Source organism: Procambarus clarkii, chromosome 2, assembly GCF_040958095.1.
Source record: "Procambarus clarkii isolate CNS0578487 chromosome 2, FALCON_Pclarkii_2.0, whole genome shotgun sequence".
Taxonomy (NCBI): Eukaryota; Metazoa; Arthropoda; class Malacostraca; order Decapoda; family Cambaridae; genus Procambarus; species Procambarus clarkii.
In genome coordinates, this window is record NC_091151.1 from 41,596,414 (window position 1) to 41,620,576 (window position 24,163).

The window sequence follows — 24,163 nt, forward strand, 5'->3', positions numbered from 1 at the left end:
GCTACGCGTACTAGAGGCTGTACAAGAATGTAACAACTCTTGTATATATCTAAAAAAAAAAAAAAAAAAAAAAAAAAAAAAAAAAAAAAAAAAAAAAAAAAAAAAAAAATATGGCTTGCGCGTTCATGCAGCTTTCTCACACTACCCTCAATATACAAGGTAATTATAGAATTCTCTAATTCTTGTATTTTTATAATAAAGTTATTGCATGTATACACACATTATATTTGTTAATGTCGATACACTCTGCATTACTACAGGTCGTACTGTCTTGTGTGTTGTTCCAGCGTCTCAGTGTTGAGGTCCAGAGAGGAAACATCTGTTGCCTTCTTATTCCTGCCCAACCTCTCAAGAACTGGAGGAATTATCCTCCAGCCAATTATCCTCCAAGTCCGGGAGCCGGTTGGCCGAGCGGACAGAACGCTGGACTTGTGATCCTGTGGTCCTGGGTTCGATCCCAGGTGCCGGCGAGAAACAATGGGCAGAGTTTCTTTCACCCTATGCCCCTGTTACCTAGCAGTAAAATAGGTACCTGGGTGTTAGTCAGCTGTCACGGGCTGCTTCCTGGGGGTGGAGGCCTGGTCGAGGACCGGGCCGCGAGGACACTAAAAAAAAGCCCCGAAATCATCTCAAGATAACCTAAAAAAAGCCAATTATCCAAGGAATTATCCAAGCATTATCAGCGGAAGGCACCAAGCCATTACGACTACATAGCACTGGGAAGGGGGTCGAGATAAGGATTTGGGATGGGCCGGAGAGGGAAAGAATGGTGCCCAACTGCTTGGTGGACGGTCGGGGGATTGAACGCCGACCTGCACGAAGCGAGACCGTCGGTCTACCGTCCAGCCCAAGGGGATGAAGAGCTGGAGGAAATATTTTAAATGTAATTGTTCGCATGTAGTGACCTGGTAGCCTGGTGGATAGCGCGCAGGACTCTTAATTCTGTGGCGCGGGTTCGATTCCCGCACGAGGCAGAAACAAATGGGCAAAGTTTCTTTCACCCTGAATGCCCCTGTTACCTAGCAGTAAATAGGTACCTGGGAGTTAGTCAGCTGTCACGGGCTGCTTCCTGGGGGGTGGAAGCCTGGTCAAGGACCGGGCCGCGGGGACACTAAAAGCCCCGAAATCATCTCAAGATCTCAAGATGTATGTCAGTGTTATCTCGCTTCACTTTAACTGTAGTTTGAATCTCTTCCAGCTGATGGGTTACTTGTTAATTCTTCAGCCAGGATTCATGAATTATTTTCGCAACCGCTTACGAAACCTCTACATCTTTCAACAATCATTACGGCTTTGTTTACATTTAATTAAACAACTTACGATCTTAACTTCCCAACCAAAAATTATTATTGCTATTAACAACCTCCTGGTGATTCAGAGCTCAAACTGATTAATAAATGTAAGCAAAGTCGCAATAAGTGCTGAATGATACACAGGTTTCGTACATGTTTGACGAATCTTAGCCTACTTGTATACTAACTACAAGTACCAACTTTAACTCCTGATTGCAGTTCTCTGTAGTCAATCACGTACGTGAGACACTAAACTGCTTGATAATAAAGAGTTTAGCACATGCCAATTAGCGAAAAAAATATCATCATCCACTATTAGAAAACAGCGCGCAGGACTGACCGTACAGTCTGTGACTTGGTTCTTAATTACTAACTTTATACTTTCTAACTTGGAGCTGAGGAGAGACGAAGCTCTCTAAACCTTCCCCAAGTCCTCATGTTACTCTCAGACTCGGAGCTGGGGATAGTCGCACTCTACACCACCCACAAGTCCTCATGTTACTCTCAGACTCGGAGCTGAGGATAGTCACACTCTACACCTACAAGTCCTCATGTTACTCTCAGACTCGGAGCTGAGGATAGTCGCACTCTACACCTACAAGTCCTCATGTTACTCTCAGACTCGGAGCCGAGGATAGTCGCACTCTACACCTACAAGTCCTCATGTTACTCTCAGACTCGGAGCTGAGGATAGTCGCACTCTACACCTACAAGTCCTCATGTTACTCTCAGACTCGGAGCTGAGGATAGTCACACTCTACACCTACAAGTCCTCATGTTACTCTCAGACTCGGAGCTGAGGATAGTCGCACTCTACACCTACAAGTCCTCATGTTACTCTCAGACTCGGAGCTGAGGATAGTCGCACTCTACACCTACAAGTCCTCATGTTACTCTCAGACTCGGAGCTGAGGATAGTCACACTCTACACCTACAAGTCCTCATGTTACTTTCAGACTCGGAGCTGAGGATAGCCGCACTCTACACCTACAAGTCCTCATGTTACTCTCAGACTCGGAGCTGGGGATAGTCACACTCTACACCACCCACAAGTCCTCATGTTACTCTCAGACTCGGAGCTGGGGATAGTCACACTCTACACCACCTACAAGTCCTCATGTTACTCTCAGACTCGGAGCTGAGGACAGTCGCACTCTACACCACCTACAAGTCCTCATGTTACTCTCAGACTCGGAGCTGAGGATAGTCGCACTCTACACCACCACCTACACCTAATGTGATTTAAGAAAATATTTTGTAGCATAATATGCTTCGATATATTTTGCCCAACATTTAATTTACCGTTTTCTCTATTCTATAATTGTTAAACTATATTTTGCTTATGCTACATGTCTAATATAGTTATGTTGTCCCATGGCCCTTTATCATGTTTATTAAAGAGAGCTGATGATATTTAACTATATAGGACTTTTGTTAATTCTGTTCTGTACGTTAAAGATAGTTAGGTTACCTAGCAATAAAATAGGTACCTGGGTGTTAGTCAGCTGTCACGGGCTGCTTCCTGGGGGTGGAGGCCTGGTCGAGGACCGGGCCGCGGGGACACTAAAAAAAAAAAGCCCCGAAATCATCTCAAGATAACCTCAAGATAAGAAGATGAATTTATATCTTTGTACACTTGAAGATGAGAGTACACTTATCGAAACGTGTGACAATGAGTTCCATATGAAGTTATTGCTATTAATAATAATAATAATTTCACCTGGGCTCAAGGAGACTCGAACTCCGAGTCCCATGAGTGTGTGGCAGAGGCTCTATCCACTCAGCTATTGAATGAAACGTTTATATTCACGGAAATAAACAATTTCAACTTCTATGACAATTGAAATTTCTCCCAGTTACTCATTATTTTTTTAAAATATTATTATTATTATTATTTAAAAATAAATAATATATATTTTAATACAATTATTAGTAATAGTATTGTTTTCTCTCAGACATTATTTGTGAAATTTATGTAAGGAATTTACACCAAGTCTTTCGTACTCTCCTGAATGCTTTATCAAGGTGTGAGTGTGTGGTGAGGACGGGACTTACATCTTAAAGTCTAATGTTCAGACGTTGAGACGCAAGTCCTAATCTCAAACTCAGACCTTGATGAAGATTTGCGAAAGATTTGGTGTACATTCCTTATATAAATTTCCCATATACATAAATGTGGGGTTTTACCCAAAATTATTAATTATTATTATTAATCATCCAAGGCTGCATTATGACTCGCTAAAGAATATATTATAGCTCACTTAAGAATTATACATCCTCCCCCCCCCCCCACACCACCATCCAAACATACTCCGGTACATTTTCCTTAATCATGGCGGCTTTGTTTACGTTTGTTAAACAGTTGACGAGCGCTGAAACCTTACCAACCAAGGTTATTATTGCTTTAAACAACCTCGTAACGCTCCGACGCTCGTTAGCTGTTTAATAAATGTAAACGAAGGGGAAGAGGAGGGGGGGGGGGAGATGTATAGGTTTCGTAAGTTTTGTGTAAATGCTTGACGAGATGTGGATCATGGAGACAATTCGCTCTTGAATAAAGATGTCTTCTGGGGGTGTGCGGACCCCCCTTTAAGAACTGATTCATCAAGATGGTCAAGGCTGCCGGCGGATACCTTGTGGTGGACCTTACAAACAAAATGTCTTATGTGGACAAGCCTTGTGAAGGGGGAGGGAAGGGGACCACAAGAACGTGCGCTCGCGCACACGCGTCCTCCTTGCAAGGAAATGCAACATGTTTTGCCGTGTTTGTTTTATCTGGTAACTCTTGGTGTGTTTTTTTTTCTTGTTCGTGGAAGTGTACCATTGTGGGGTTACAGGAGTGTGTGTACCGCACCAGTGCTCCTTGCATGGTACAGAGCCATTATATGTACCATTTTTATCGGACATTCTTGACACGGACCTGCCCAAGACTCTCTCTTTCCTCTCTTTCATTTCAAAGATTTTCCTGCTTGCAGTCTTCCGAGACGTCTCGAGTCAGCTATATGAAGCCGAGATATATATATTATATTATATTATATATATAATAGTCTACTGCATTCTATGAAAGAGTTTATATATATAAGTGGACAGTTATAGAATCTGTACTGACCGAATAACCTGAAATACTTAAGATAAATCTTTGTAAATTATATAATCTCATTTAAGTGACAAATTCACAGGGAGGGTTTCCCCTCTACAGCATCCTCAAAGCCATGTTTTGTCATGGGATATGCTACGAAGGCTCTCCGGAGAGAGAGAGAGAGAGAGAGAGAGAGAGAGAGAGAGAGAGAGAGAGAGAGAGAGAGAGAGAGAGAGAGAGAGGGGCAGGCCCCCAAATGAGTGCCAATGAAAGCTGTCCCTTCCTTTCACCTTGACACACTTTGACTGAACCTTCTCACTTTTCACCCCCCCCCCCCCAACACAGCCGGCAGCCAGCGCCAACACAGCCGGCAGCCAGCACCAACACCCGCCAGCTGGTGACCAAGACAAAAGCTCTGCTTCACTTTCACTGAGCGAGACTGCGCGCGCCTCCACTCCCTGTATGCAACACCCGCTCTCTTTGCCTGGTCGAGCGGGCATGAGCGCGCTTTTACTAGCCACCTCTTGTCATTACCTGAGCCTTTAGTGGCCCTCAGGTAAATTCAGGTTCAATTTACTAGTTAACCATTACAGTCAAATTGTTAGATACACATTAACGGTAGGTTTGCTTGCTAGCAATTGAGTTTAGTTTATGTTAGATAGGCTTTAACTGCTGATTTGCCAGCCATAAATTGCCAGAGAATTTAGTAGACAATTTTATATAAATTGTCCTTATATTACAAAACTTAAAGCAAGTGTTTTAACAAATTGTAATTAAATAAATCATTAATAAATGCAACATAAACCTTGAAAAAAAAAGATTAATCGAGGCCTGAATTCGGGTTGTAATGATGTGGTCACATTCATACAACATGCCGTAACACAGAGGCAAGGAAGGGAATTATGTGGGGGGGGGGGGGAAAGAGCCAAGCCATTACGACTATATAGCACCCAAAAGATATCCCAAAACGACCAAACAGACCAGGAAGATGTCGGAAACGACCTCAGGAACTCTTCGGCTCCATCGGCAAGGAAGGACGTACTCCAGGAGCATCAGTCCTTCCTGGTTCCCACCAGTGGAAGCGGGAAAGGGAAAAAAACCGTCTTTTAGGAAGGCGAACTACCTTCGTGAGTACGATTATATCCGCACGTAGTCGGTGCTATAGGAAGTCCGTGGGTTTGGTGTGGTCGGTCGCTGCAACAAGGTCAGCGGCGACTTCGTGGCAAGAAAGGCCGGATCTCTGCCTCAGTATATCGCCAGCGCGGCCGCAATACAGACGTTGGGTACCTTCACCTCTCGGCTCTCTGGATTATCCAAGTGTCTCTCCACTGTGTTGTCAAGAGACTTCTCTCCAACCTCCAGCTACTCCTCTCCTGCTGCTGCTGCTGCTGCTGCCGCCCTCAGCCACCGTTGTCATCACCTCCAACAACCCGGTACTTGACTAGTGCTTTTGTTGAAGTGGGCACTTCTGGGTGCCGAGTGCCACCACTGTGTTTGGGTCCATCAGGGCAAACAGAAAACGTGTACCGTTTGGAGTATCACTAATGCTTACGGATCTCGCCCGCTTTTCTCAACGTTCGGTTAATCATTCTCAATATAAAACCCACACGCGCACACACGCGCACACATACACACACGCACACACCTGAAGAGCCACAAGCAGGGCTTCGAGTTACCATGCGTTATCGTGCAGTTCGGTGATATTTTTTACAGTAACACAACTCTATTACCCGTGGGAAAAGCGATTACAATGAACTTAATACATTAATATATAAATTCTTGAAAACATTGCTACTTAAAAATAGCGAAGAGTGGTTTACGTTCCGACAGGTAGACACAAGTGTGGATAATTTATGACACGAAGCAAGACTGAAAAAAAAAAATGGAAATCCGGTTGTCTCCAAAGCCTACAGATCCGGATAAATGAGGTGGCGACCGATCAATGTAAGTACTCAGGTGATGTAATGATTGACTACGAATCCGGCCTGTCAAGAGCGCGGTTGACAGGTGTCAACCCAACATAAACATTGTGTATATAAAGAGTCGTCATGAAGTGAACAAAAAAAAAAGGGGGAATCCCTGTGGAAGGAAATTAAGTCTTATTCTGTAATAAAATATTTTTAATAATGTAATTATTAAAAATTATTTCGATTGCTTAAAAGTTGGACAATTTAATTAGTTTACATAAAGAGTCATTATGGTGAGTGAGCGCATGTGAGTTGACGAGGGTTTGTGTACTCACCTAATTGTGTTTGCGGAGGTTGAGCTCTGGCTCTTTGGTCCCGCCTCTCAACTGTCAGTCACCTGGTGTACAGATTCCTGAGCCTATTGAGCTCTATCATATCTACATTTGAAACTGTGTATGGAGTCAGCCTCCACCACAACACTACTTAATGCATTGTGTGTGAGTGAGTGAGTGAGTGCTTGAGTTGGTGAGTGAGAGTTTGAGAGAGTTTGAGCGAGGGGAGGTAAAGTAAAGAAAGGGAAGGAAAGGGGGCCACATACCCACCTCTCTCTCTCTGTCACACTCACTTCCTCTATCCCCTCTCGCACTCTATCTCCTCCCTCTGACACTCAACTCCATCCCCCTCTGGCACTCTTACCCTCATCTCTGGTACTCTCACTCATTATTAGTAACTGATGTTTCCTGAGTAATTATAATATCAATTAGTCACGCACTCATAACCTAGTGAACACACCCACACACCTCTACCTGTTCTCCACTAGGTAATTAACCAGTAATTAACAGGTAGAGTGAGAGCACTCCCCCCCACAAGTGCTGGAGGTCCCCCCCCCTGGCCAGCGCCGGGGCCCCCCAGTGAAAGGTACACACACAGGATGGAAAAGAAAATCCCTTTCTCTTTTACGTTTGGTAAGTCACACACGTCCACTTCATCGGCCGGCCGGACGCATCGGTAATGTTATACAACGCACGTGCTAAACCGGCCCGACGCACCCCTTGTTGACGCTCATCCGGCCCGACGCATCTGTTACAAGCGGTTGACGTAATGACGCATAAGGAATATATAGAAACCAGGTACCTAACGGGTGAGGTGTGTCAAGGGTGTGTCAAGGGCGTGTCAAGGGTGTGCCAAGGGTGTGTCAAGGGTGTGTCAAGGGCGTGTCAAGGGTGTGTCAAGGGCGTGTCAAGGGTGTGTCAAGGGAGTGTCAAGGGTGTGTCAAGGGAGTGTCAAGGGTGTGTCAAGGGAGTGTCAAGGGTGTGTCAAGGGAGTGCCAAGAGTGTCAAGGGAGTGTCAAGAGTGTCAAGGGAGTGCCAAGAGTGTCAAGAATGTCAAGGGAGTGCCATGGGTGTGTGAAGGGAGTACCAAGAGTGTCAAGTGCCAGGAGTGTCAAGTCCCAAGGGTGTGTCAAGGAAGTGCCAAGAGTGTCAAGGGAGTGCCAAGGGTGTGTGAAGGTAGTACCAAGGGTGTGTGAAAGAAGTGCCAAGAGTGTCAAGTCCCAAGGGTGTGTCAAGGAAGTGCCAAGAGTGTCAAGGGAGTGCAAAGTGTGTGTGAAGGGAGTGCCAAGGGTGTGTCAAGGGAGTGCCAAGAGTGCCAAGAGTGTGTCAAGGGCGTGTCAAGGGCGTGTCAAGGGAGTGCCAAGGACGTGCCAAGGGAGTGCCAAAGGTGTGACAAAGACACCAGAGAGTGACAATGGTATAATATACAATCTAATGAGCGACATGATTGCACCACCCGACGGAAGAAAGAAGAGAGAGGCAAACAAACAAAAAAGCAATACACAAAAGGCCAACAAAACCCTAAAAAATCCCTACCCCCCTCCCCCCCCCCCCCCAGGAAACACACGAGAAACACAGGCACCGCGTATGTGTAATTATTCACATTAAAAGAAACAAAGTATTACAAAAACTATAATTGCCAGAGGAAAGGGAAGGAACTATCAGGATAAACGCCAAGCCATTATGACTATATAGCACATGGGATATATATATATATATACATATATATATATATATATATATATATATTATATAAATATGTATTATATAAAATATATATATTATATTTCTTGTAACCAGAACTAACCATGATTTTAGACTAATTGTACCGGAACGGCGTCGCTGCGTACAGAGTCGGCGTTCGATCCCCCAATGGTCCAAGTAGAGGGGGACTGTTTGTTCCCTCCGTCCTCATATACCAGCTCTTAGTATGTCCTCATAGCCCTTCCAAGTGATAGGTAATCAGAGTAGAGAGAGAGAGAGAGTAGAGAGTAGAGAGAGGAGAGAGAGTAGAGAGAGTAGAGAGAGAAAGAGAGTAGAGAGAAAGAGAGTAGAGAGAGTAGAGAGAGTAGAGTAAAGAGAGAGAGTAAAGAGAGAGAGTAAAGAGAGTAAAGAGAGAGAGTAAAGAGAGTAAAGAGAGAGAGTAAAGAGAGAGAGTAAAGAGAGAGTAGAGAGAGAGTAGAGAGAGAGAGAGTAGAGAGAGAGTAGAGAGAGTAGAGAGTAGAGAGAGAGTAGAGAGAGAGTAGAGAGAGAGAGAGTAGAGAGTACAGAGAGAGAGAGATATGGAACAAGTTGGGAGAAACTCATACATATTGCTTAGCAATTTACCAACACACACACACACACACAACCACTGTGTTTCAGGTACATTATAAAACTGCGTGAAAGTGGTGTCACCTGTGGCGGGAATTCAATCACACGGTCCTCATTCGTGGCGGGAATGCAAGGGGGTGTGGCCGCAGTGCCCGAAGCGATGCGATATGTAGAGAAAACACCACACAGCAAGTTTCCTTTCGCCTAATGCCTCTCTCTCTGTGTTCACCTAGCAGTAAATAGGTACTCGGGAGTTAGGCGACTGTTATGGGAGCTGCATCCTGGTAAGGGTCATCAGTGATTGGCCCTGTAGGGAAGGTGGGGGGGGGGGACGTAGATAAGCCCAACAGGCTTCCTGTCCCCAACTATGGAAAACCTTAAGGTGAACCACCACACAGAGAGAGAGGAGGCCTGGTCGACGACCGGGCCGCGGGGACGCTAAGCCCCGGAAGCACCTCAAGGTAAGGAACCACACCAAACCTGCTTGAGTCTAAGTAATTATGTAGAGCCGGGATACGAAGGTATAAGGAGCTGAGATATGAGGACAATTAGGAGCTGGGATGTGCGACAGGAGAAAAGGAACGGTGCCCAAACCACAAGGGCCATCGGGGATCGAAACACCGACCTTGCAATTAAGAACCAAGGCCGTTATCTTGAGATGATTATCTTGGAGATGATTTCGGGGCTTTAGTGTCCCCCGCGGCCCGTTCCTCGACCAGGCCTCCACCCCCAGGAAGCAGCCTGTGACAGTCGACTAACACCCAGGTACCTATTTTACTGCTAGGTAACAGGGGCATAGGGGGCAAACTCTGCCCATTGTTTCTCGCCGGCGCCCGGGATCGAACCCGAGACCACAGGATCACAAGTCCAGTCCGTCACTATCAACCAGACCAAGTGGACTGTATACCACTTGGAATACCCAAGTGGAAGTCCAGGGGATACCAAGGATAACTAAGATGCTCCCTAATGGGGGATCAGGAAATGCCTGTCTCCTGCAAGGTATGGAGGACGGTCGAGTGACGTCACAAACCGGTACCCATACCCCATAAGAGAGAAGCGGAAGGAGGGTACATATTGTGGCCAACCCTCTCTCAAGGCGGCGGTCGTGGAATAGCACGTATCTCGAGACACGCATGACCTTTCTTGTCTCAGTTATCTCATGTTAATGAGATTCGGCCTTTGGTCCAGGTCCCTATAGTCTCCTCTCCCTTTTTCCTAACCCTCTCCCCGAGCCCCTGCCTCTCCTTACTGGTACCAATCCTTCAATACCCCTTCTCCCTAATCATCCCTCTGTTGCTACTACCCAGCCTCCCCTTCACTCAAGTCTTCCACCCTACAATTCCCTTTCACTCTCCCTTATTGCATCCCCTCTGCTCCCTCCAAGGTCACATCTACCCTCCAGGCCCCACCAACCCTCCAAGACCCCCCCCCCCATCTACCGTTCCTCTTAAGCCCTCCCTCCCTCCCTCCTTCCCCATCGGTTCACACCCCTTTCACTATTTCTGCCTTTCTGACCCGCATTTCCCTACCAGTGTTGAAGAGACCCGCGTTCAACACCAGCACTGAGTCAAGTGTTGCCCCACCGCGAGGCCAGAGACTGGTAATACAACACAGGTGTTTAATGACCCTACAAAGCAATTATACATTAAGTCATTGTTTCATTCTGCTAAGGAGAAAGCATCAGTGTCTTGAATTCAGTGTCTACTGGGATTACAATATCGGGAAGAGGCATTCTTTTTACAGCATCATGGATTTAGAAATCATTAACAGCCTCTCTTATAAAATGTACTATTATTTCTACTTCTAGTGCGGCATGTGTTACTACTACATCTACCTCTACTCCTGATACATATTGGTACAACAATAACGATACATATTGGTTCAAGTTCCAATAACGAGTTTAAATTTATATTCCACTTCCGGTTTATATTCCACTTCCGGTGACAACATCCGTCTGGCCAGAAGTGAGCTACATGCCTGAAAGAAGCAAACAGTGAACGCTACAAGTACTGAAGACAATGTCCACTTTCCGGTCTGATGGAGCTACTTTTCCGGTCTGATGACGCAACTTTCCGATCTGATGACGCCAATTGGCGGTCTAATATGACGCAACTTTCCGTTTGATGACGTCACGTGTTTATCATTTCACGCTCACCAATGCCGTTCACGCTCTGTCACGCCCTTCGACTCGCTGGATATATATGTCAGGAATCACATCTATTGAGACAGAGACAGAGACAGAGACAGACAGACGTATATATTTGCGATTATTAGTATTATTATTTATTAGCAATCGCAAATCCAACATGGCGATGTATGTCTTGAATCCGGAAAGGTTTATGGAAATTCTTTTGAAAGTTTACTCGTAAACAAAAAAAGATTGAAAACAATTATGTAACTCCACGATAGACTATACCTTCATCTTGAAATATTAGAGAAATTAATTGTTTACAATTTTGTAAATACACAATGATAGGCTGGGTGTTTTGAAGAATTGGGAGGAACAAGTAATTAGGCTTCGCCGGGCTCGTATACTCTTCTCTTTCTCTCCTCTGAACAGCTTGAACAAATTCCAGCAGTTTCATTTGCGGCCACAACAAAATTCCCGCAGTTTTTCTTGCGGCCACAACAAAATTCCCGCAGTTTTTCTTGCGGCCACAACAAAATTCCCGCAGTTTTTCTTGCGGCCACAACAAAATTCCCGCAGCTTCTCTTGCAGCCACATCATCAAAACAATATTAATAGGAGCTTCCGCCCTGTTGGGGCTGCTATTATTATTATATAATCCACCAATCTGTGACAAAAAGCGACATATATCAGTAACAACTATAAAGCGTATTGTAGCCTCCAATAATCTAACCCAGTTTTTATAACTGAAGTTGTCCTACGCCTCGGCCTGGATGGATGAGGTGGGTTGCTTGGGTTCGGCCGTTCCTGGTCAGACCATACAGTTCATTTTGAACGAGAAAATGGGCAGTTTCACGGTCCCTTTAGGCCTCTATAGGCCTTTAGGCTCTGGGCCAACAACTGACCTTTCCCTAGGAGGAGGCACGCGGAACAGTCAACAATCTCCAAGGCATATACATCACTGTATATCTATCTCCAGTGGTATTCACTGCTGGGTGAAGAGAGGCATCGGGTGAAACGTAACGTGCCCAAACGTTTGAGTTACAGCTAAACCAGACGCGTGCCTTAACCCACTAAACCACGAATAATAATGACATGCACCCAGTGTGTAGGTTCCAATCCTCCTTAGGGCCTCTACTGATTTTCTCAATAATGGCGTTTAATCACTGCACACTCGACTCGCTACCAAGATGACCTGGGTTCGAATCCTAGGTCCAGGCGAGATGAATTAATGCTGTTCCGTCCGGGCTTTTTTTTTTTTTGGGGGGGGGGGAGGGGTGGTTTATCGTACACTAACGGTTAGACAAAACTCGTTTTCTTAAGCGTCGACACCTCAAATATGGTTAGGTTAGGGTTTATCACAGTTAGGTTGTGGGATAGTTTAAGTTTCTTCACGCTAAGCAGGTTTTAAAACCCCGATGGCGAACCGTTTTGTAAATGATGTGACTTGTATCCCTGTATCTACCCCTCTATCCCTGTATCCCTTTACCTTAAGACAAAAAAACAGAAACATTAACTCAATACTATTGACGAATCATGCTTTTTTTGGGGGGAAAACAAAACAAACAAAAAAGTCTAAAAAAACTAAAACCGGTTCCAGTAACCGGCCCAAGGCCAAAATTCCATCATAGACAGGATTAGCGGAGCTTAATATCCTAACCGGTTTTTAGTAACTGAACCGAGAACTATATCTCGGTACATGTGGCCACGTCACACCCACTGGTGACTGATGCAGGTGCATATACACACCTGCATCACACTGATGCAGGTGCATATACACACCTGCATCACACTGATGCAGGTGTATATACACACCTGCATCACACTGATGCAGGTGCATATACACACCTGCATCACACTGATGCAGGTGTATATACACACCTGCATCACACTGATGCAGGTGTATATACACACCTGCATCGTGTAGGTCGGTACACACACTGAGAACCTGTGGTTTTTTGTTTTCCTTTATATTGGATGGGTTTACATGCTCCACGAGTTTTATGTTGATTTGAAGAGTGGTTTATTTGTGATTTATAGAAAATAAAGAACATACAAACAAGGGAAAAAAATAAATATAGATATAGGAAGAAGTAAGAAGCTAAGAGGCCCAAATAGAAAGTTAAGAAGCTCAAATACAAAAGGTAAGAGTCCAAGGTAGAAAGGTAAGGGCCCCAGGTAGACAGGTAAGGGCCCCAGGTAGACAGGTAAGGGCCCCAGGTAGACAGGTAAGGGCCCCAGGTAGACAGGTAAGGGCCCCAGGTAGAAAGGTAAGGGCCCCAGGTAGACAGGTAAGGGCCCCAGGTAGACAGGTAAGGGCCCCAGGTAGACAGGTAAGGGCCCCAGGTAGACAGGTAAGAGGCTCAATCAGATAGTTAAAGAGTCACAAGCAGAAAAGAAGAACTAGAGCAATATTTGCGGCAACGAATCCAAATCGTTTCCATTTTAGAAGCCAAATTCGTTTTCCTTTCCGGGACCAAGTCGTCCCCTTTCACCAGATCTAAGTCGCCTCTCTCCAGACCAAAGTAGTCCCGCTCTTCGGGGCCAAGATCGACACCCTTTTCGGTCCAAAATCTGCACCTCTCTTCATGCCAAGGTCGTCCTCCTCAAAAACCACCATTATCTACCTCCAAGCTACTATAATCTCCTCGGAATTTACAACCACCGCAGAAGACATCACCCAGACACCAACCAGTGATTAAGCTGCACGTCTTGTAACAACCACGGTGGCAATTAAGGATGACCTATATATAGTTCGCTGCTAATCACCAATATCACGCAAGAGCTCACAGCGGCCAAAGTCAAGATCCGCAGCGGCCAAAGTCAAGATCCGCAGAGACCAAAGTCAAGATCCGCAGCATCACAACGTTCCCGGTGTTTCATAACGCCTCGCGTCTGTCACCTTTTGATGATGATTGATAAAGATTAAGCCACCCAAAAGGTGGCACGGGCATGAATAGCCCGTAAGTGGTGGCCCTTTTGAGCCATTACCAGCATCAATAGATGATACTGGAGATGTGTGGAGGTGCGACTGCACCCTGCGTGACGGGAGATGTCTCCCGTCACCTTCTGATGATTATCTTTTGTTTTGTACCGTAAGATGTGAGAGTCACCCCTGGAAGACGCACCCAGTTTGACATGTAGGATTGATTGATGAGTATTATGCCACCTAAGAGGTGGCACGGGCATGAATAGCCCGTAATAGCGGATGAAGGTAATCATATCCAGTAGTGGCTTTTGTTTGTTGGGATAGGTTGCACTAATGAAATTCAAATAATGACACGAGGCTTTTATGGCTTTTATTTTTATAGGTTTTTATGTTTTTATTTTTATAGGCTTTTATGTTTTTATTTTTATAGGTTTTTATGTTTTTATTTTTATAGGTTTTTATGTTTTTATTTTTATAGGTTTTTATGTTTTTATTTTTATAGGTTTTTATGTTTTTATTTTTATAGGTTTTTATGTTTTTATTTTTATAGGTTTTTATGTTTTTATTTTTATAGGTTTTTATGTTTTTATTTTTATAGGTTTTTATGTTTTTATTTTTATAGGTTTTTATGTTTTTATTTTTATAGGTTTTTATGTTTTTATTTTTATAGGTTTTTATGTTTTTATTTTTATAGGTTTTTATGTTTTTATTTTTATAGGTTTTTATGTTTTTATTTTTATAGGTTTTTATGTTTTTATTTTTATAGGTTTTTATGGTTTTATTTTTATAGGTTTTTATGTTTTTATTTTTATAGGTTTTTATGTTTTTATTTTTATAGGTTTTTATGTTTTTATTTTTATAGGTTTTTATGTTTTTTTATGGCGGTTTTCATTCTAGTTAAAAGCACACTTGTTTCCTATTTGTTTAAATTCAACTTCATTGCCAACTCGTTTATCTTCTCAGTTAACTTACACTTGATAAGTTAACTTCACCAAGACAGCTAATTCTCACTGACAAGCGTCTAATTTGAAGAGGTCTAACCACAAACGAACGAACCTAGACAGACTCTTATAACGTATAGAGATCGATGCGTATTTGTTGGAAATTGCGTACCAACTGCGTACCATGGGGGCCTCATAGCCTGGTGGATAGCGCGCAGGACTCGTAATTCTGTGGCGCGGGTTCGATTCCCGCACGAGGCAGAAACAAATGGGCAAAGTTTCTTTCACCCTGAATGCCCCCTGTTACCTAGCAGTAAATAGGTACCTGGGAGTTAGTCAGCTGTCACGGGCTGCTTCCTGGGGGTGGAGGCCTGGTCGAGGACCGGGCCGCGGGGACACTAAAGCCCCGAAATCATCTCAAGATAACCTCAAGATAACTGAACGCAATTAGAGCCCAAAGGCTCTTAGGGTCTAATATGACTTCACCGGGGGGGGGGGGGGGGTAAAAACTAGTTTTTCAGGATGACAAAAGCGGTCGCTATAGGAAGGTGATGTTGGGGTAGGTTTGGGGGCTCAAGTTGTACGTTCATTCATTTCGTACCATTATTTTTACATTCATTCATTTGGTATACGATTGACTGATTGATGAAGATTAAGCCATCCAAGCGCATGGCTTGGATGCTATCATTTGACGCTTTTTAATTTGTCCTGTTTACACAGGTGTTTACACAGGTGTTGCAACGCCGTCCTTTTAACTCATAGGTCGCGTTTCTTAACGCCATGGAGACCAACGTTACAAATGCCGCCTACTATGAGAAGGCTCGTAAATGCCCACATTTTCTATATGCATCGGAGTGGTAGGTTAGGCGGGTTGCTTGGGTGCGTACATTGCTGGCTAGAGTTAGGTTAGGTGGAATTCTTGACGGAACGGTGAGTCAAGAGATAATGCTAAGTGATTACGGGAGCAAAGGACTTCCGACTCTAGTTACAAGCGTTCCCCTGGAACACGATCCGCCCATCAGTTTACAACCAGGGGCCAGATTCACGAAGAAGTTACGCAAGCACTTACGAACCTGTACATCTTTTCTCAATCTTTGGCGGCTTTATTTATAATTATAAAAGAGATAATGAGCTCCGAAGCACCAGGAGGCTGTTTATAACAATAACAACAGTTGATTGGCAAGTTTTCATGCTTGTAAACTGTTTAATAAATGTTACCAAAGCCGTCAAAGTTTGAGGAAAGATGTACACGTTCGTAAGTACTTGCGTAAGTGCTTCGTGAATCAGGCCCCTGGTTCCCAGTAATTGCTGGTGAACAGGGGGCGAAGCGATGGGAGATTATCAGGGGAAAGCGCCAAGCCATTACGACTATATAACACTTGGAAGGGGTCAGGATAAGGATTTGGGATGGGACGGGGGGGAGGGGGGAAGGAATGGTGCCCAACCGCTTGAACGGTCGGGGATTGAACGCCGACCTGCAGGAAATAGAGCAAGATCGTCACTCTACCGTCCAGCCCAAGAATAGGGTCGAATAGCTTTAGGATCGATGCCCATTCCAGTCTCCCTGTACGGGACTCGAACCCGGCCAATACGCTGGCAAGACGCGAGGCGCGCGTGCAGCTCACTATCAAAACAAATTGGTTCACACTGTATGCTTCTGACACAACAGCCCACTTGACCATGTTCGAAGCCGTGACTCGAAACTTGCTTCATGGACAGTACCTGGGTCTCTTGGGCTGGTCGGTAGAGCGACGGTCTCGCTTCATGCAGGTCGGCGTTCAATCCCCGACCGTCCAAGTGGTTGGGCACCACTTCCTTTCCTACCCCGTGTCTGGAAGATTCATCCAGCCAATCGGTTGTCTGGAAGATCCATCCAGTCAATTGGTTCTCTGCCTTATAAGTCAAAAGCTGACTTACTTAAATATAAACAAGTGCCTGGACTACGTTCGAGCTCAGGCTCCACCAAGTATTTACACAAGAACTGACGAAACCTCTACATCTTTCCCCTAATCGTGCCGGCTTTCCGTACATATATTAACCAGTTTATGAGCTCCGCAGCACCATATGAAGTTATTTTTTTAACAGTAAGATTATTTAGTTGTGTACGTTTCCAGCCTCGAATAATTATCTGTTAACTACACTTGATAAGTTAAACTAATTCTCACTATCTGGTTTACAAACTGTTTACCAGTTAGATGAAACCATCTTATCTCGTTATCTTGAGACGATTTCGGGGCTTTAGTGTCCCCGCGGCCCGGTCCTCGACCAGGCCTCCACCCCCAGGAAGCAGCCCGTGACAGCTGACTAACACCCAGGTACCTATTTTACTGCTAGGTAACAGGGGCATAGGGTGAAAGAAACTCTGCCCATTGTTTCTCGCCGGCGCCTGGGATCGAACCCAGGACCACAGGATCACAAGTCCAGCGTGCTGTCCGCTCGGCTGACCGGCTCCCTCCAGAACCATGGTTGCAGTCACCCCGCGGTCCTCTACTAGGTCGTATTTATGCACGGTGTGGCATATATTGAGAGAGCGGGCCGAGTCGACAACCTGTTGGCGCTATGATCATAGTTTTTGTTACAGCGGACTACGAGCATGTCCACTTTTTGTGGCGCTCAGGTTAGTGAGAGTGTGGGTGTACTCGCCTATTGGTACTCATCTATTTGTGCTTGCAGAATCGAACATTGACTCTTGGATCCCACCTTTCCAGCCATCGGTTGTTTACAGCAATGACTCCTGTCCCATTTCCCTATCATACTTAATTTTAAAAGTATGAAGAGAGTTTGCTTCCACAACCTGTTCCCCAAGTGCATTCCATTTTCCCACTACTCTCACGCTAAAAGAAAACTTCCTAACATCTCTGTGACTCATCTGAGTTTCCAGTTTCCACCCATGTCCCCTCGTTCTGTTATTATTACGTGTGAACATTTCATCTATTTCCACTTTGTCAATTCCCCTGAGTATTTTATATGTCCCTATCATATCTCCTCTCTCCCTTCTTTTCTCTAGTGTCGTAAGATAGAGTTCCTGCAGACGTTCTTCATATCCCATCCCTCGTAACTCTGGGACAAGCCTCGTCGCAAACCTCTGAACCTTCTCCAGTTTCTTTATGTGTTTCTTCAGGTGGGGGCTCCATGATGGCGCGGCATACTCTAAGACGGGTCTCACGTAGGCAGTGTAAAGCGCCCTAAAAGCCTCCTCATTTAGGTTTCTGAATGAAGTTCTAATTTTCCCCAGTGTAGAGTACGCTGCTGTCGTTATCCTATTTATATGTGCCTCAGGAGTTAGATTAGGTGTCACATCCACTCCCAGGTCTCTTTCTCGAATCGTTACAGGTAGGCTGTTCCCCTTCATTGTGTACTGTCCCTTTGGTCGACTATTACCTGATCCCATTTCCATAACTTTACATTTACTGGTGTTGAACTCCAGTAGCCATTTCCCTGGCCATCTCTGCAACCTGTTTAAGTCCTCTTGGAGGATCCTACAATCCTCATCTGTCACAACTCTTCTCATTACTTTTGCGTCATCCGCAAACATTGACATGTATGATTATTTACATAATTCATGTAAACATATTATTTACGCAAATTAGAAAGAGGATTGTGCCCAGCACTGATCCTTGAGGTACTCCACTCGTTACTGTTCGCCAGTCCGACTTCTCGCCCCTTACCATTACCCTCTGGCTCCTTCCTGTTAGGTAGTTCCTCACCCATGCTAGGGCCTTTCCGCTTACTCCTGCCTGCCTCTCAAGTTTGTATAGCAGTCTCATGTGCGGTACTGTATCAAAGGCCTTTTGGCAGCCAAGAAATATGCAGTCTGCCCAGCCTTCTCTGTCCTGCCTTATCCTTGTTACTTTGTCATAGAATTCTAAAAGGTTTGTTAGGCATGATTTCCCTGTTCAGAACCCATGTTGGTGCTTGTTTACAAACCTAATGCTCTCCAGGTGCTCAACAAGTCTTAGCCTAATTATTCTTTCAAGTATTTTGCAGGGGATGCTCGTCAATGATACGGGTCTGTAGTTAAGTGCCTCCTCCCTATCACCTTTCTTGAAAATCGGTACGACATTTGCCTCCTTCCAGCAACTGGGCAATTCTCCCGACATAAGTGACTCATTAAAGATCATTGCCAGAGGTACGCTGAGAGCCTGCGCTGCCTCTTTTAGTATCCACGGTGATACTTTGTCTGGTCCAACCGCTTTAGTTGCATTCAGTGTTAACCGTTTCATTACCTCCTCTGCTGTCACCTCTATATCTGATAGTCTTTCATCTAGGGTAATCTCTTCTAACAATGGGAGCCACTCAGGGTCGGTTGTGAACACTCCATGGAAACTTACATTCAGTACCTCGCAGATTTCCTTGTCGCTTTCTGTATATGCCCCTTGTGTTTTCCTCAGTCTTGTCACTTGGTCATTTACCGACATCTTCCTTATATGGCTATGTAGCAATTTAGGTTGCTTTTTCCCTTTGATTGCAATATCATTCTCATAATTTCTTTCCGACACTCGTCTTATGTTAATGTAATCGTTCCTAGCTCTGTTACATCTAATCCTGTTGCCCTCTGTCCTTTGTCTTCTGTACTTCCTCCACTCCCTTCTGCTTCTCACTTTTGCTTCCTGACACTGTCTATTAAACCATGGGTTATTATATTCCCTCCTGTTTTTTTCCTTTACTGTTGTAATAAATCTCTCTTCAGCCTCCTTGCATTTCCATATGACTTGGTTCATCATATCTTGCACTGTTTTTCCTCTAATTTCTTCCTCCCACTGCACTTCTCCCAGGTAGTCCCTTATCCTCCTGTAGTCCCCTCTTCTGTAATCAAGTCTCCTTACTCGGACCTCTTGTCCTTTGGTCACAATTTTAAGCTCCATCATGTAGTCAAAGACTAGGACACAATGGTCACTAGCTCCTAGTGGTATTTCATGTTCCAACTGCTCGATGTCTTCTACATTCTGGGTGAAAACGAGGTCTAATAGGCTGGGCGTATCCCCTCCTCTTTCCCTAGTGTCTTCACATGCTGTGTTAGGAAATTCCTGTCAATAACGTCTACCAGCTTCGCTCCCCACGTTTCGTCCCCTCCATGGGGATTCCTTGATTCCCAATCGATCTCTCCGTGATTTAGGTCCCCATGACCAGCAGCTTCGCCCTCATTCTATGCGCTATAGTTGCTGCCCTCTGCAGTTCATCTATACATGCCTTGTTGCTGTCCTCGTACTCCTGCCTGGGCCTTCTACTGTTTGGTGGGGGATTGTAGAGTGTCAAGATTACAATCTTCTTCCCATCCACTGTCAGAGTTCCATGTATGGAGTTCGTGCTTTCATTGGTACCCGGATTTTCCAGCTCATCAAACTTCCATTTCCGCTTTATTAGGAGTGCCACTCCTCCTCCCTGTCTCTGTGTCCTTTCTTTTCTTATCACCTGGTACCCTTCTGGAAAGATTGCATCCGAGATCATGCCATTTATTTTAGTTTCCACTATTGCCACTATGTCTGGGGTCTGCCTCACTCTTTCTCTTATCTCTTCTGCTTTATTGGATACCCCATCAGCATTGGTGTACAAAACCTTGAGACTCTTCTTGGAAACTCTGGTGCCAGAGTTCCCCCTTTCGCTGGGGGTCTGGGGGATACTGGGGGTGTCTGGGAGTGCCTGGTAGGTGAATGGGGTCTGGGCATCTAGGGGTGTAGGAAGGGCATAATGGGTCTGAAAGTTAGGGGAGAGTCTGAATAGCATAGGGGGGGTTGAGAAATAGAGTGAGACAGAGTCAGATAGAGGTTGAGAGGGAGTGTGTGTACTTACCTAATTGTACTTACCTAATTGTGCTTGCGGGGGTTGAGCTCTGGCTCTTTGGTCCCGCCTCTCAACCGTCAATCAACTGGTGTACAGATTCCTGAGCCTATTGGGCTCTATCATATCTACATTTGAAACTGTGAATGGAGTCAGCCTCCACCACATCACTTCCTAATGCATTCCATTTGCTAACTACTCTGACACTGAAAAAGTTCTTTCTAACGTCTCTGTGGCTCATTTGGGTACTCAGCTTCCACCTGTGTCCCCTTGTTCGCGTCCCACCAGTGTTGAAAAGTTCGTCCTTGTTTACCCGGTCGATTCCCCTGAGGATTTTGTAGGTTGTGATCATGTCCCCCCTTACTCTTCTGTCTTCCAGTGTCGTGAGGTGCATTTCCCGCAGCCTTTCCTCATAACTCATGCCTCTTAGTTCTGGGACTAGTCTAGTAGCATACCTTTGGACTTTTTCCAGCTTCGTCTTGTGCTTGACAAGGTACGGGCTCCATGCTGGGGCCGCATACTCCAGGATTGGTCTTACATATGTGGTGTACAAGATTCTGAATGATTCCTTACACAGGTTCCTGAACGCCGTTCTGATGTTAGCCAGCCTCGCATATGCCGCAGACGTTATTCTCTTTATGTGGGCTTCAGGAGACAGGTTTGGTGTGATATCAACTCCTAGATCTTTCTCTCTGTCTGTTTCATTAAGTACTTCATCTCCTATTCTGTATCCTGTGCCTGGCCTCCTGTTTCCACTGCCTAGTTTCATTACTTTGCATTTACTCGGGTTGAACTTCAACAGCCATTTGTTGGACCATTCACTCAGTCTATCCAGGTCATCTTGTAGCCTCCTACTATCATCCTCTGTTTCAATCCTCCTCATAATTTTTGCATCGTCGGCAAACATTGAGAGGAACGAATCTATACCCTCTGGGAGATCATTTACATATACCAGAAACAGTATAGGTCCAAGGACTGACCCCTGCGGGACTCCACTTGTGACGTCTCGCCAATCTGAGACCTCACCCCTCACACAGACTCGTTGTCTCCTGTTGCCTCCTGTGTGTGTGTGTGTGTGTGTGTGTGTGTGTGTGTGTGAGTGTGTGTGTGTGTGTGTGTGTGTGTGTGTGTGCCTGAACGCGTACGCGTGCGTGTATGCGAGCGTGTGCGTGTACGCCAGCGCGTGTGGCAGCGTTGCGGTGAGCGCCCGGAGAAGCCTTGAGGCGACAGAGGTGGACAGCCTTGCAGAGCCTTGCACCAATGCAGTATTCAATGTCAACGTTGCACAACGAGCCAAGCAACATTACACCGGTCACCAACCTCCACAAAAACACACAAATTCCATTCTTAAAATGCAGTTTTCTTCAACAGTACATTCTTAAAATGCAGTCTTCTTCAACAGTACATTCTTAAACTTCTTAGCATTCTCAAAATTCTTGAAATCGAAAGTGATTTAAATGTGAAGGGAAAGTTCTAGATATAAGTAACCAAAGGCTTTTAAGGTCATTATATAGACAAAGGTCTTTTTAAAACCAAGACTCCAAAAGAGACGGGCAAGTAGCTTTTGACAGGAGGCCCAGCAAAGCGGTAGACGGCGCAGGACGGTATATGGCGTGTTGCTGACCCGAGTGGTCTATACATGTTGGTGACACGAGTGGTATACATGTTGGTGACACGAATGGTCTATACATATTGCTGACACGAATGGTCTATATATGTTGCTGAGACGAGTGGTCTATACATATTGCTGACACGAATGGTCTATACATGTTGGTGACACGAGTGGTCTATACATATTGCTGACACGAATGGTCTATACATGTTGGTGACACGAATGGTCTATACATGTTGGTGACACGAGTGGCATACATGTTGGTGATCTGGATGGTGTTTACTGGTGTGCAGCAGAGGGCGGAAGCGCTGGCGGACTTGGTGTCGACACTTTGGTAAAGGGAGTAACACAGCCATGACCTCCTCGGACACCGAAAGGGGAATACGTACACATACACCGACCTTCCTGGTCGCTATGTACACATACACCGACCTTCCTGGTCGCTATGTACACATACACCCACCTTCCTTTTATCTACGTACACATACACACACCCCACCACCTATACTCGCTATTCACGCACACACATCGCCCTCGTATACAAGCACATACACCCCCCCTAACCTAAAAAAAACAAAAAAGCATAGCAAGACTAGAGTACGTTCAGAAGGCTGAGCTATGAGGAAAGGCTAAACAAAAAACTAGACTTGCCCACGCTACAAGAGCGATGGCCATGTCCAACCCTCAGCACGGCACCAGAGAGCCTTGAAAACCTTGACACAGTGAACCAAGCGAAAAGCTATTTAGCGAACTAGGGCCGGATGAAAGGACACGGCTGGGGAGCGTGGGCCGGATGAGAGGACGAATACGGGAGCGTGGGCCGGATGAGAGGACGAATGTGGGAGCGTGGGCCGGTTGAGAGGACGAGGGTAGGAACTTAGGCCGGTTGAGAGGACGAGGGTAGGAACTTAGGCCGGATGAGAGGACGAGGGTAGGAACTTAGGCCGGATGAGAGGACGAGGGTAGGAACTTAGGCCGGATGAGAGGACGAGGGTAGGAACTTAGGCCGGATGAGAGGACGAGGGTAGGAACTTAGGCCGGATAAGAGGACGAGGGTAGGAACTTAGGCCGGATAAGAGGACGAGGGTAGGAACTTAGGCCGGATGAGAGGACGAGGGTAGGAACTTAGGCCGGATGAGAGGACGAGGGTAGGAACTTAGGCCGGATGAGAGGACGAGGGTAGGAACTTAGACCGGATAAGAGGACGAGGGTAAGGGGTAGGCCTTGAGGTAAGCAGCAGCAAGAAAGTCAGGATCGAGCCAAGGCAATAAGCGACTGAAAGGCGGAGCCAGGAGCTAACGCTCTACCAGCACTTTTAGGCAACCACGTCTCCACTTTACCCTCATTAAAACACACACACACACTAGCAGGGTAGTGGTTTGCGCAGTCGATTCCCAAGCGAATGGCCCCGGGTTTGATTCCCAGGCTGGGAGAGACGTGCGAACGCGTTTCCTTAAACCTGAGGCCTGTGTTTACCTAGCAGTAAAGAGGTACCCGGGAGTTAGTCAACTGTTGTGGGTTGCATCCTGTAGAATAGGTAGTCGCTGGCTTACGGAAGATCCACGTATCCGAATGCCTGCTCCAGACAATTTTAAACCAATATACAAAACATATACACCGACCATCATTCATATATTTATTTATATAAATATATGAATATATATATATATTTATATAAATATAAAGACCATTTATACCATATACAAGCTCTGTTAAAGATACATATATACCTACATAACCTCCCCCCGCACACACGCGCGCACGCACGCGCACGCACACGCGCACACACACACACACACACACACACACACACACACACACACACACACACACACACACACACACACACACAC

General features: G+C 45.4%; 2 protein-coding genes across 4 annotated transcripts in view; one reads left to right on the plus strand and one right to left on the minus strand.

Moving 5' to 3' along the window:
• LOC123762457 (glucose dehydrogenase [FAD, quinone]) overlaps positions 1-24,163 on the minus strand; it is a 134,833-nt gene that overhangs the window by 62,659 nt on the left and 48,011 nt on the right. The gene's annotated exons all lie outside the window — the stretch shown is intronic.
• Positions 5,619-24,163, plus strand: part of LOC123762291 (glucose dehydrogenase [FAD, quinone]) — a 57,675-nt gene continuing 39,130 nt past the window's right edge. The window contains exon 1 of the mRNA XM_045748720.2: positions 5,619-5,804. The gene's annotated coding sequence lies outside the window, so the exon portion shown is untranslated. The remainder of the gene's footprint in view (positions 5,805-24,163) is intronic.